This window comes from Hippocampus bargibanti, linkage group LG12, assembly GCF_051943395.1.
Source record: "Hippocampus bargibanti isolate YZ-2025 linkage group LG12, ASM5194339v1, whole genome shotgun sequence".
NCBI lineage: Eukaryota > Metazoa > Chordata > Actinopteri > Syngnathiformes > Syngnathidae > Hippocampus > Hippocampus bargibanti.
In genome coordinates this window covers 13,482,714-13,494,985 of record NC_142745.1, presented here as the reverse complement: position 1 = coordinate 13,494,985, position 12,272 = coordinate 13,482,714, and the positions used below count along the sequence as shown (strand labels likewise).

Genomic DNA, 12,272 nt, shown 5'->3' with positions numbered 1-12,272 from the left:
TTTGACAATAGGAAATAAACTCATTTGGCTCACAATGGGCACCGTTAAACGACTCTTACCTTAAACGACTCTTACCGTTTTATATGCCGCACCACGGATCTGGATAAGTAAGTCGCACCATTTTATAGATGTACTAATTTTCTTGACCAAAAGAGGGGGTGCACCGTTCCTGGAGGTACTGCAATACCAGGTCGATGCGTGGAGTGGACGGAGCAAGCCCCAATTCCATCTCCCTGTTCCAAAAATCAATTTAATATATGGTCCCCGGATAGGGGACGTATCAGATATTAAACTGATAAGAACAGATACTACACTTGATCTTAGCCAAAAGGCCGAGAAGCGATAACTGCAAAACGACACGCCAGGACACTTGATTCGTGACGATGCGAGCTACAGTGGCGGTGACAAACGTCGGGCAACCACAACGAAAAACATTGACACACAAAACAACTGCACACACGAAACTTAACTGGAAATAAGGACAACCACGTCGTTTCCAGGTATGATTAGTGAAACCAACACAATGATTATTTATAACAACAGTCACGTGGCCATGGCGGCCCAATAGAAAAGCACCCAGGAACACCGCGTATGTCTTGCATGTCCATGAAGTTTCTCAGTGTCACAAACAGACCGACTGGGGATTTTTCCAGAATAATACCAAACCATGACTGATCTGATCTTTATTGGACACCGGTGTTGCATCTATGGTCACGAGCTGTAGCATATTTTATTTTTCTGTTTGATTTCAGTTTAAATGTCATTGCAAATTTTTCCCCAACCATGGTCAATGAAGGGAATTCGGGAAACGTGAAAGTCATTTTATATATAAAGCATATTGGTGGAGTACGTCGAGGGCAATATTTAATAGCCTTATTTATAACCGCTTTTTGAATAAAACGTTTTTGAATAGAAGGCTTAACTTTGGAGGAACTACCTAGCTGAAGCTATTTATTATATAGCATGATTGACACGTGTCGCTCAGTATAATTCAAAGTTTCTTTGACCACTTGATCAGGGGAGAGCGCGAACGCAGTCCCCCACTACCAGAAATTATGCAGTCGAGATTCCCACATTTGGGGAATTCGCAAGGGTCAGCACAGCCGGAGTGCAATGACTGAGCCTCGCCCTGGGTGAACCACCTTCTTGATCATGGTATCTCCCCTGCCAGGTAAGTATGAGTTGCTAACGTCGCCAGGGCCGATGTGTTTAGCGCGCACACGATCCTCGATCACGGTCACATAATCTGGATCACAGAGAGAGATCACGCTCGATGACACTGCACTCCTACACTGTTTCAAACTGTACACATTAATTGTCACGGATACTAAAATCACACAAAAAGGTTAAAAAGAACCAACGAAACATTCCCACAATGCATTTCTAGATTTCTGCCAAAAATTCTCAACGATATTTGCCCATGTGTCCGTCGTCAGCACCCACTTCCAGTAATCTTCGGCGGAAGAACACAAAAGCACACGACCTTTGGATCTGGCGGAGTGATCTTCATCGGAAGCACACGACCGAACAGCGCTCCAGCCGGGCCACCTTTCCACAACCCCTCTCGTTGAATGCACACGTCGATCGCCTCCTTGGAGCTTTTTGCTGACAATGTTACTATTATGGGACCGGAAAAAAACCCCACCACAGGCTCGTGTTCAGCCCAAGAAGACACAAAATAAAATGACCGTCGCTGAGAAGAAGGAGGTAATTGAAAAACACCAACGAGGTGTGCGTTTGTGTGATTTAGTGGCCGAACACGGCTAGGCTAAGTCAACCATTGCTACCATTCTCCGGAACAGAGAAGCCATCAAAGGTGCGTCTGTTGCAAAAAAGTGTTTCCGTGCTCTCAAAGCGACGGTCTCGGGCAATTGAAGAAGTTGAAAAACTTCTGTTAATTTGGATTAACGAAAAGCAGCTATCCGCTGACAGCGCGAGTAAAGCTATTTTATGCGAGAAAGCATGGCTAATTCACGCCGATATCGCCACGCGGCAACCTGGAAGTTCCGCACTGATTGAGGATTTTAAAGCCAGCAACGGATGGTTCGAGAACTTTAAGCGCCGTACTGGGATTCACTGCGTCACTCGTCATGGTGAAGCAGCCAGTTCTGACCAGAAAGCTGCTGAAGCCTACAAGGTGTCATTCTTCGAACTGGTGAATGAAGAAGGCTACATTCCTCAGCAGGTATTTAATGCAGATGAGACCGGACCTTTCTGGAAAAAGCCTAACCGGACTTTCACAGGAAGAGACGTCTGTCCCTGGGCATAAACCAATGAAAAATAGGCTAGCCCTCCTGTTTTGTGCTAAGATAAAACCAATGTTGGTTTATCATTCAGAAACCCCAAGGGCCTTCAAAAGACACCAGGTGGTTAAATCCAATCTTCCTGTCATGTGGAAGTCCAACACTAAAGCTTGGGTTACTCGGCTCCTGTTTATGGACTGGATGCATGATGATTTCGCTCCTTCAGTGAGGAAATATCTCGAGGAGTTTATTTCTTTAATTACAGTCCTCGTGTAATGTGCCTCTCTTTCCAAACAGCAATTCCCTCTGACACCATTCCATCAAGCCATCAATGACCATCATAAAGGTAATTAAAACGACTTTGTTTTATAGCACAGTTTATTTCTTTAATTACAGTCCTTATGGAATGTGACTCTTTCCAAACAGCAATTCCCTTTGACCTCGGACCTCCAACGCCATTCCATCAAGCCATCAATGACCATCACAAATGTAAATAAAGTGACTTTATTATACAGTGCAGTGTATTTCTTTCATTACAATGCAATAACACATTTATTATACATATAATAAGGTATGTTGTGTGTAGTTTTAAGGCTTATTTAGTTGAAAAGTATATTTTATCGAAACCCGGGAACTCATTATTCCCATTTTAATGGTTTCCTATGGGATTTTTTTTGGTGATACACACTTTTTGGCTCACACACTCTGTCTGGGAACCAATTAAATTCATAAGCTGAGGTCTCACTGTACTGTACTTTTTTCCTCGGTGAAGACTTCCTATTTTGACAATAGGAAATAAACTCATTTGGCTCACAATGGGCACCGTTAAACGACTCTTACCGTTTTATATGCCGCACCACGGATCTGGATAAGTAAGTCGCACCATTTTATAGATGTACTAATTTTCTTGACCAAAAGAGGGGGTGCACCGTTCCTGGAGGTACTGCAATACCAGGTCGATGCGTGGAGTGGACGGAGCAAGCCCCAATTCCATCTCCCTGTTCCAAAAATCAATTTAATATATGGTCCCCGGATAGGGGACGTATCAGATATTAAACTGATAAGAACAGATACTACACTTGATCTTAGCCAAAAGGCCGAGAAGCGATAACTGCAAAACGACACGCCAGGACACTTGATTCGTGACGATGCGAGCTACAGTGGCGGTGACAAACGTCGGGCAACCACAACGAAAAACATTGACACACAAAACAACTGCACACACGAAACTTAACTGGAAATAAGGACAACCACGTCGTTTCCAGGTATGATTAGTGAAACCAACACAATGATTATTTATAACAACAGTCACGTGGCCATGGCGGCCCAATAGAAAAGCACCCAGGAACACCGCGTATGTCTTGCATGTCCATGCAGTTTCTCAGTGTCACAAACAGACCGACTGGGGATTTTTCCAGAATAATACCAAACCATGACTGATCTGATCTTTATTGGACACCGGTGTTGCATCTATGGTCACGAGCTGTAGCATATTTTATTTTTCTGTTTGATTTCAGTTTAAATGTCATTGCAAATTTTTCCCCAACCATGGTCAATGAAGGGAATTCGGGAAACGTGAAAGTCATTTTATATATAAAGCATATTGGTGGAGTACGTCGAGGGCAATATTTAATAGCCTTATTTATAACCGCTTTTTGAATAAAACGTTTTTGAATAGAAGGCTTAACTTTGGAGGAACTACCTAGCTGAAGCTATTTATTATATAGCATGATTGACACGTGTCGCTCAGTATAATTCAAAGTTTCTTTGACCACTTGATCAGGGGAGAGCGCGAACGCAGTCCCCCACTACCAGAAATTATGCAGTCGAGATTCCCACATTTGGGGAATTCGCAAGGGTCAGCACAGCCGGAGTGCAATGACTGAGCCTCGCCCTGGGTGAACCACCTTCTTGATCATGGTATCTCCCCTGCCAGGTAAGTATGAGTTGCTAACGTCGCCAGGGCCGATGTGTTTAGCGCGCACACGATCCTCGATCACGGTCACATAATCTGGATCACAGAGAGAGATCACGCTCGATGACACTGCACTCCTACACTGTTTCAAACTGTACACATTAATTGTCACGGATACTAAAATCACACAAAAAGGTTAAAAAGAACCAACGAAACATTCCCACAATGCATTTCTAGATTTCTGCCAAAAATTCTCAACGATATTTGCCCATGTGTCCGTCGTCAGCACCCACTTCCAGTAATCTTCGGCGGAAGAACACAAAAGCACACGACCTTTGGATCTGGCGGAGTGATCTTCATCGGAAGCACACGACCGAACAGCGCTCCAGCCAGGCCACCTTTCCACAACCCCTCTCGTTGAATGCGCACGTCGATCGCCTCCTTGGAGCTTTTTGCTGACAATGTTACTATTAAGGGACCGGAAAAAAAAACCACCACAGGCTCGTGTTCAGCCCAAGAAGACACAAAATAAAATGACCGTCGCTGAGAAGAAGGAGGTAATTGAAAAACACGAACGAGGTGTGCGTTTGTGTGATTTAGTGGCCGAACACGGCTAGGCTAAGTCAACCATTGCTACCATTCTCCGGAACAGAGAAGCCATCAAAGGTGCGTCTGTTGCAAAAAAGTGTTTCCGTGCTCTCAAAGCGACGGTCTCGGGCAATTGAAGAAGTTGAAAAACTTCTGTTAATTTGGATTAACGAAAAGCAGCTATCCGCTGACAGCGCGAGTAAAGCTATTTTATGCGAGAAAGCATGGCTAATTCACGCCAATATCGCCACGCGGCAACCTGGAAGTTCCGCACTGATTGAGGATTTTAAAGCCAGCAACGGATGGTTCGAGAACTTTAAGCGCCGTACTGGGATTCACTGCGTCACTCGTCATGGTGAAGCAGCCAGTTCTGACCAGAAAGCTGCTGAAGCCTACAAGGTGTCATTCTTCGAACTGGTGAATGAAGAAGGCTACATTCCTCAGCAGGTATTTAATGCAGATGAGACCGGACCTTTCTGGAAAAAGCCTAACCGGACTTTCACAGGAAGAGACGTCTGTCCCTGGGCATAAACCAATGAAAAATAGGCTAGCCCTCCTGTTTTGTGCTAAGATAAAACCAATGTTGGTTTATCATTCAGAAACCCCAAGGGCCTTCAAAAGACACCAGGTGGTTAAATCCAATCTTCCTGTCATGTGGAAGTCCAACACTAAAGCTTGGGTTACTCGGCTCCTGTTTATGGACTGGATGCATGATGATTTCGCTCCTTCAGTGAGGAAATATCTCGAGGAGTTTATTTCTTTAATTACAGTCCTCGTGTAATGTGCCTCTCTTTCCAAACAGCAATTCCCTCTGACACCATTCCATCAAGCCATCAATGACCATCATAAAGGTAATTAAAACGACTTTGTTTTATAGCACAGTTTATTTCTTTAATTACAGTCCTTATGGAATGTGACTCTTTCCAAACAGCAATTCCCTTTGACCTCGGACCTCCAACGCCATTCCATCAAGCCATCAATGACCATCACAAATGTAAATAAAGTGACTTTATTATATAGTGCAGTGTATTTCTTTCATTACAATGCAATAACACATTTATTATACATATAATAAGGTACGTTGTGTGTAGTTTTAAGGCTTATTTAGTTGAAAAGTATATTTTATCGAAACCCCGGAACTCATTATTCCCATTTTAATGGTTTCCTATGGGATTTTTTTGGGTGATACACACTTTTTGGCTCACACACTCTGTCTGGGAACCAATTAAATTCATAAGCTGAGGTCTCACTGTACTGTACTTTTTTCCTTGGTGAAGACTTCCTATTTTGACAATAGGAAATAAACTCATTTGGCTCACAATGGGCACCGTTAAACGACTCTTACCTTAAACGACTCTTACCGTTCAATTTTTTTTTTGAATATGCAGCAAAATGTTAAAGAATGGGAACGATTATTTTATATGCCGCACCACGGATCTGGATAAGTAAGTTGCACCATTTTATAGATGTACTAATCTTCTTGACCAAAAGAGGGGGTGCACCGTTCCTGGAGGTACTGCAATACCAGGTCAATGCGTGGAGTGGACGGAGCAAGCCCCAATTCCAACTCCCTGTTCCAAAAATCAATTTAATATATGGTCCCCGGATAGGGGACGTATCAGATATTAAACTGATAAGAACAGATACTACACTTGATCTTAGCCAAAAGGCCGAGAAGCGATAACTGCAAAACGACACGCCAGGACACTTGATTCGTGACGATGCAAGCTACAGTGGCGGTGACAAACGTCGGGCAACCACAACGAAAAACATTGACACACAAAACAACTGCACACACGAAACTTAACTGGAAATAAGGACAACCACGTCGTTTCCAGGTATGATTAGTGAAACCAACACAATGATTATTTATAACAACAGTCACGTGGCCATGGCGGCCCAATAGAAAAGCACCCAGGAACACCGCATATGTCTTGCATGTCCATGAAGTTTCTCAGTGTCACAAACAGACCGACTGGGGATTTTTCCAGAATAATACCAAACCATGACTGATCTGATCGTTATTGGACACCGGTGTTGCATCTATGGTCACGAGCTGTAGCATATTTTATTTTTCTGTTTGATTTCAGTTTAAATGTCATTGCAAATTTTTCCCCAACCATGGTCAATGAAGGGAATTCGGGAAACGTGAAAGTCATTTTATATATAAAGCATATTGGTGGAGTACGTCGAGGGCAATATTTAATAGCCTTATTTATAACCGCTTTTTGAATAAAACGTTTTTGAATAGAAGGCTTAATTTTGGAGGAACTACCTAGCTGAAGCTATTTATTATATAGCATGATTGACACGTGTCGCTGTATATAATTCAAAGTTTCTTTGACCACTTGATCAGGGGAGAGCGCGAACGCAGTCCCCCACTACCAGAAATTATGCAGTCGAGATTCCCACATTTGGGGAATTCGCAAGGGTCAGCACAGCCGGAGTGCAATGACTGAGCCTCGCCCTGGGTGAACCACCTTCTTGATCATGGTATCTCCCCTGCCAGGTAAGTATGAGTTGCTAACGTCGCCAGGGCCGATGTGTTTAGCGCGCACACGATCCTCGATCACGGTCACATAATCTGGATCACAGAGAGATCACGCTCGATGACACTGCACTCCTACACTGTTTCAAACTGTACACATTAATTGTCACGGATACTAAAATCACACAAAAAGGTTAAAAAGAACCAACGAAACATTCCCACAATGCATTTCTAGATTTCTGCCAAAAATTCTCAACGATATTTGCCCATGTGTCCGTCGTCAGCACCCACTTCCAGTAATCTTCGGCGGAAGAACACAAAAGCACACGACCTTTGGATCTGGCGGAGTGATCTTCATCGGAAGCACACGACCGAACAGCGCTCCAGCCGGGCCACCTTTCCACAACCCCTCTCGTTGAATGCACACGTCGATCGCCTCCTTGGAGCTTTTTGCTGACAATGTTACTATTATGGGCCGGACTTTCACAGGAAGAGACGTCTGTCCCTGGGCATAAACCAATGAAAAATAGGCTAGCCCTCCTGTTTTGTGCTAAGATAAAACCAATGTTGGTTTATCATTCAGAAACCCCAAGGGCCTTCAAAAGACACCAGGTGGTTAAATCCAATCTTCCTGTCATGTGGAAGTCCAACACTAAAGCTTGGGTTACTCGGCTCCTGTTTATGGACTGGATGCATGATGATTTCGCTCCTTCAGTGAGGAAATATCTCGAGGAGTTTATTTCTTTAATTACAGTCCTCGTGTAATGTGCCTCTCTTTCCAAACAGCAATTCCCTCTGACACCATTCCATCAAGCCATCAATGACCATCATAAAGGTAATTAAAACGACTTTGTTTTATAGCACAGTTTATTTCTTTAATTACAGTCCTTATGGAATGTGACTCTTTCCAAACAGCAATTCCCTTTGACCTCGGACCTCCAACGCCATTCCATCAAGCCATCAATGACCATCACAAATGTAAATAAAGTGACTTTATTATACAGTGCAGTGTATTTCTTTCATTACAATGCAATAACACATTTATTATACATATAATAAGGTACGTTGTGTGTAGTTTTAAGGCTTATTTAGTTGAAAAGTATATTTTATCGAAACCCCGGAACTCATTATTCCCATTTTAATGGTTTCCTATGGGATTTTTTTGGGTGATACACACTTTTTGGCTCACACACTCTGTCTGGGAACCAATTAAATTCATAAGCTGAGGTCTCACTGTACTGTACTTTTTTCCTTGGTGAAGACTTCCTATTTTGACAATAGGAAATAAACTCATTTGGCTCACAATGGGCACCGTTAAACGACTCTTACCGTTCAATTTTTTTTTTTGAATATGCAGCAAAATGTTAAAGAATGGGAACGATTATTTTATATGCCGCACCACGGATCTGGATAAGTAAGTTGCACCATTTTATAGATGTACTAATCTTCTTGACCAAAAGAGGGGGTGCACCGTTCCTGGAGGTACTGCAATACCAGGTCGATGCGTGGAGTGGACGGAGCAAGCCCCAATTCCAACTCCCTGTTCCAAAAATCAATTTAATATATGGTCCCCGGATAGGGGACGTATCAGATATTAAACTGATAAGAACAGATACTACACTTGATCTTAGCCAAAAGGCCGAGAAGCGATAACTGCAAAACGACACGCCAGGACACTTGATTCGTGACGATGCGAGCTACAGTGGCGGTGACAAACGTCGGGCAACCACAACGAAAAACATTGACACACAAAACAACTGCACACACGAAACTTAACTGGAAATAAGGACAACCACGTCGTTTCCAGGTATGATTAGTGAAACCAACACAATGATTATTTATAACAACAGTCACGTGGCCATGGCGGCCCAATAGAAAAGCACCCAGGAACACCGCATATGTCTTGCATGTCCATGAAGTTTCTCAGTGTCACAAACAGACCGACTGGGGATTTTTCCAGAATAATACCAAACCATGACTGATCTGATCGTTATTGGACACCGGTGTTGCATCTATGGTCACGAGCTGTAGCATATTTTATTTTTCTGTTTGATTTCAGTTTAAATGTCATTGCAAATTTTTCCCCAACCATGGTCAATGAAGGGAATTCGGGAAACGTGAAAGTCATTTTATATATAAAGCATATTGGTGGAGTACGTCGAGGGCAATATTTAATAGCCTTATTTATAACCGCTTTTTGAATAAAACGTTTTTGAATAGAAGGCTTAATTTTGGAGGAACTACCTAGCTGAAGCTATTTATTATATAGCATGATTGACACGTGTCGCTGTATATAATTCAAAGTTTCTTTGACCACTTGATCAGGGGAGAGCGCGAACGCAGTCCCCCACTACCAGAAATTATGCAGTCGAGATTCCCACATTTGGGGAATTCGCAAGGGTCAGCACAGCCGGAGTGCAATGACTGAGCCTCGCCCTGGGTGAACCACCTTCTTGATCATGGTATCTCCCCTGCCAGGTAAGTATGAGTTGCTAACGTCGCCAGGGCCGATGTGTTTAGCGCGCACACGATCCTCGATCACGGTCACATAATCTGGATCACAGAGAGAGATCACGCTCGATGACACTGCACTCCTACACTGTTTCAAACTGTACACATTAATTGTCACGGATACTAAAATCACACAAAAAGGTTAAAAAGAACCAACGAAACATTCCCACAATGCATTTCTAGATTTCTGCCAAAAATTCTCAACGATATTTGCCCATGTGTCCGTCGTCAGCACCCACTTCCAGTAATCTTCGGCGGAAGAACACAAAAGCACACGACCTTTGGATCTGGCGGAGTGATCTTCATCGGAAGCACACGACCGAACAGCGCTCCAGCCGGGCCACCTTTCCACAACCCCTCTCGTTGAATGCACACGTCGATCGCCTCCTTGGAGCTTTTTGCTGACAATGTTACTATTATGGGACCGGAAAAAAACCCCACCACAGGCTCGTGTTCAGCCCAAGAAGACACAAAATAAAATGACCGTCGCTGAGAAGAAGGAGGTAATTGAAAAACACCAACGAGGTGTGCGTTTGTGTGATTTAGTGGCCGAACACGGCTAGGCTAAGTCAACCATTGCTACCATTCTCCGGAACAGAGAAGCCATCAAAGGTGCGTCTGTTGCAAAAAAGTGTTTCCGTGCTCTCAAAGCGACGGTCTCGGGCAATTGAAGAAGTTGAAAAACTTCTGTTAATTTGGATTAACGAAAAGCAGCTATCCGCTGACAGCGCGAGTAAAGCTATTTTATGCGAGAAAGCATGGCTAATTCACGCCGATATCGCCACGCGGCAACCTGGAAGTTCCGCACTGATTGAGGATTTTAAAGCCAGCAACGGATGGTTCGAGAACTTTAAGCGCCGTACTGGGATTCACTGCGTCACTCGTCATGGTGAAGCAGCCAGTTCTGACCAGAAAGCTGCTGAAGCCTACAAGGTGTCATTCTTCGAACTGGTGAATGAAGAAGGCTACATTCCTCAGCAGGTATTTAATGCAGATGAGACCGGACCTTTCTGGAAAAAGCCTAACCGGACTTTCACAGGAAGAGACGTCTGTCCCTGGGCATAAACCAATGAAAAATAGGCTAGCCCTCCTGTTTTGTGCTAAGATAAAACCAATGTTGGTTTATCATTCAGAAACCCCAAGGGCCTTCAAAAGACACCAGGTGGTTAAATCCAATCTTCCTGTCATGTGGAAGTCCAACACTAAAGCTTGGGTTACTCGGCTCCTGTTTATGGACTGGATGCATGATGATTTCGCTCCTTCAGTGAGGAAATATCTCGAGGAGTTTATTTCTTTAATTACAGTCCTCGTGTAATGTGCCTCTCTTTCCAAACAGCAATTCCCTCTGACACCATTCCATCAAGCCATCAATGACCATCATAAAGGTAATTAAAACGACTTTGTTTTATAGCACAGTTTATTTCTTTAATTACAGTCCTTATGGAATGTGACTCTTTCCAAACAGCAATTCCCTTTGACCTCGGACCTCCAACGCCATTCCATCAAGCCATCAATGACCATCACAAATGTAAATAAAGTGACTTTATTATACAGTGCAGTGTATTTCTTTCATTACAATGCAATAACACATTTATTATACATATAATAAGGTACGTTGTGTGTAGTTTTAAGGCTTATTTAGTTGAAAAGTATATTTTATCGAAACCCCGGAACTCATTATTCCCATTTTAATGGTTTCCTATGGGATTTTTTTTGGTGATACACACTTTTTGGCTCACACACTCTGTCTGGGAACCAATTAAATTCATAAGCTGAGGTCTCACTGTACTGTACTTTTTTCCTCGGTGAAGACTTCCTATTTTGACAATAGGAAATAAACTCATTTGGCTCACAATGGGCACCGTTAAACGACTCTTACCGTTTTATATGCCGCACCACGGATCTGGATAAGTAAGTCGCACCATTTTATAGATGTACTAATTTTCTTGACCAAAAGAGGGGGTGCACCGTTCCTGGAGGTACTGCAATACCAGGTCGATGCGTGGAGTGGACGGAGCAAGCCCCAATTCCATCTCCCTGTTCCAAAAATCAATTTAATATATGGTCCCCGGATAGGGGACGTATCAGATATTAAACTGATAAGAACAGATACTACACTTGATCTTAGCCAAAAGGCCGAGAAGCGATAACTGCAAAACGACACGCCAGGACACTTGATTCGTGACGATGCGAGCTACAGTGGCGGTGACAAACGTCGGGCAACCACAACGAAAAACATTGACACACAAAACAACTGCACACACGAAACTTAACTGGAAATAAGGACAACCACGTCGTTTCCAGGTATGATTAGTGAAACCAACACAATGATTATTTATAACAACAGTCACGTGGCCATGGCGGCCCAATAGAAAAGCACCCAGGAACACCGCGTATGTCTTGCATGTCCATGCAGTTTCTCAGTGTCACAAACAGACCGACTGGGGATTTTTCCAGAATAATACCAAACCATGACTGATCTGATCTTTATTGGACACCGGTGTTGCATCTATGGTCACGAGCTGTA

At 43.3% G+C, this 12,272-nt stretch overlaps 9 non-coding genes across 9 annotated transcripts; all 9 read right to left on the bottom strand.

Annotated features, from left to right (window-relative positions):
- Positions 1–153: 153 nt before the first annotated feature.
- Positions 154–344, bottom strand: LOC148890572 (U2 spliceosomal RNA). Its single transcript, XR_016116802.1, has one exon. It is a non-coding gene; the product is annotated as a U2 spliceosomal RNA (small nuclear RNA).
- A 671-nt stretch (positions 345–1,015) lies between these two features.
- LOC148890571 (U1 spliceosomal RNA) lies at positions 1,016–1,179 on the bottom strand. The gene has a single exon (XR_016116779.1). It is a non-coding gene; the product is annotated as a U1 spliceosomal RNA (small nuclear RNA).
- A 1,982-nt stretch (positions 1,180–3,161) lies between these two features.
- Positions 3,162–3,352, bottom strand: LOC148890570 (U2 spliceosomal RNA). Its single transcript, XR_016116801.1, has one exon. It is a non-coding gene; the product is annotated as a U2 spliceosomal RNA (small nuclear RNA).
- A 671-nt stretch (positions 3,353–4,023) lies between these two features.
- LOC148890569 (U1 spliceosomal RNA) lies at positions 4,024–4,187 on the bottom strand. Its single transcript, XR_016116778.1, has one exon. It is a non-coding gene; the product is annotated as a U1 spliceosomal RNA (small nuclear RNA).
- Positions 4,188–6,237: 2,050 nt separating this feature from the next.
- On the bottom strand, positions 6,238–6,428 carry LOC148890568 (U2 spliceosomal RNA). Its single transcript, XR_016116796.1, has one exon. It is a non-coding gene; the product is annotated as a U2 spliceosomal RNA (small nuclear RNA).
- Positions 6,429–7,099: 671 nt separating this feature from the next.
- LOC148890567 (U1 spliceosomal RNA) lies at positions 7,100–7,263 on the bottom strand. The gene has a single exon (XR_016116777.1). It is a non-coding gene; the product is annotated as a U1 spliceosomal RNA (small nuclear RNA).
- A 1,431-nt stretch (positions 7,264–8,694) lies between these two features.
- LOC148890566 (U2 spliceosomal RNA) lies at positions 8,695–8,885 on the bottom strand. The gene has a single exon (XR_016116793.1). It is a non-coding gene; the product is annotated as a U2 spliceosomal RNA (small nuclear RNA).
- Positions 8,886–9,556: 671 nt separating this feature from the next.
- LOC148890565 (U1 spliceosomal RNA) lies at positions 9,557–9,720 on the bottom strand. Its single transcript, XR_016116776.1, has one exon. It is a non-coding gene; the product is annotated as a U1 spliceosomal RNA (small nuclear RNA).
- A 1,982-nt stretch (positions 9,721–11,702) lies between these two features.
- LOC148890564 (U2 spliceosomal RNA) lies at positions 11,703–11,893 on the bottom strand. The gene has a single exon (XR_016116800.1). It is a non-coding gene; the product is annotated as a U2 spliceosomal RNA (small nuclear RNA).
- Positions 11,894–12,272: the final 379 nt, after the last annotated feature.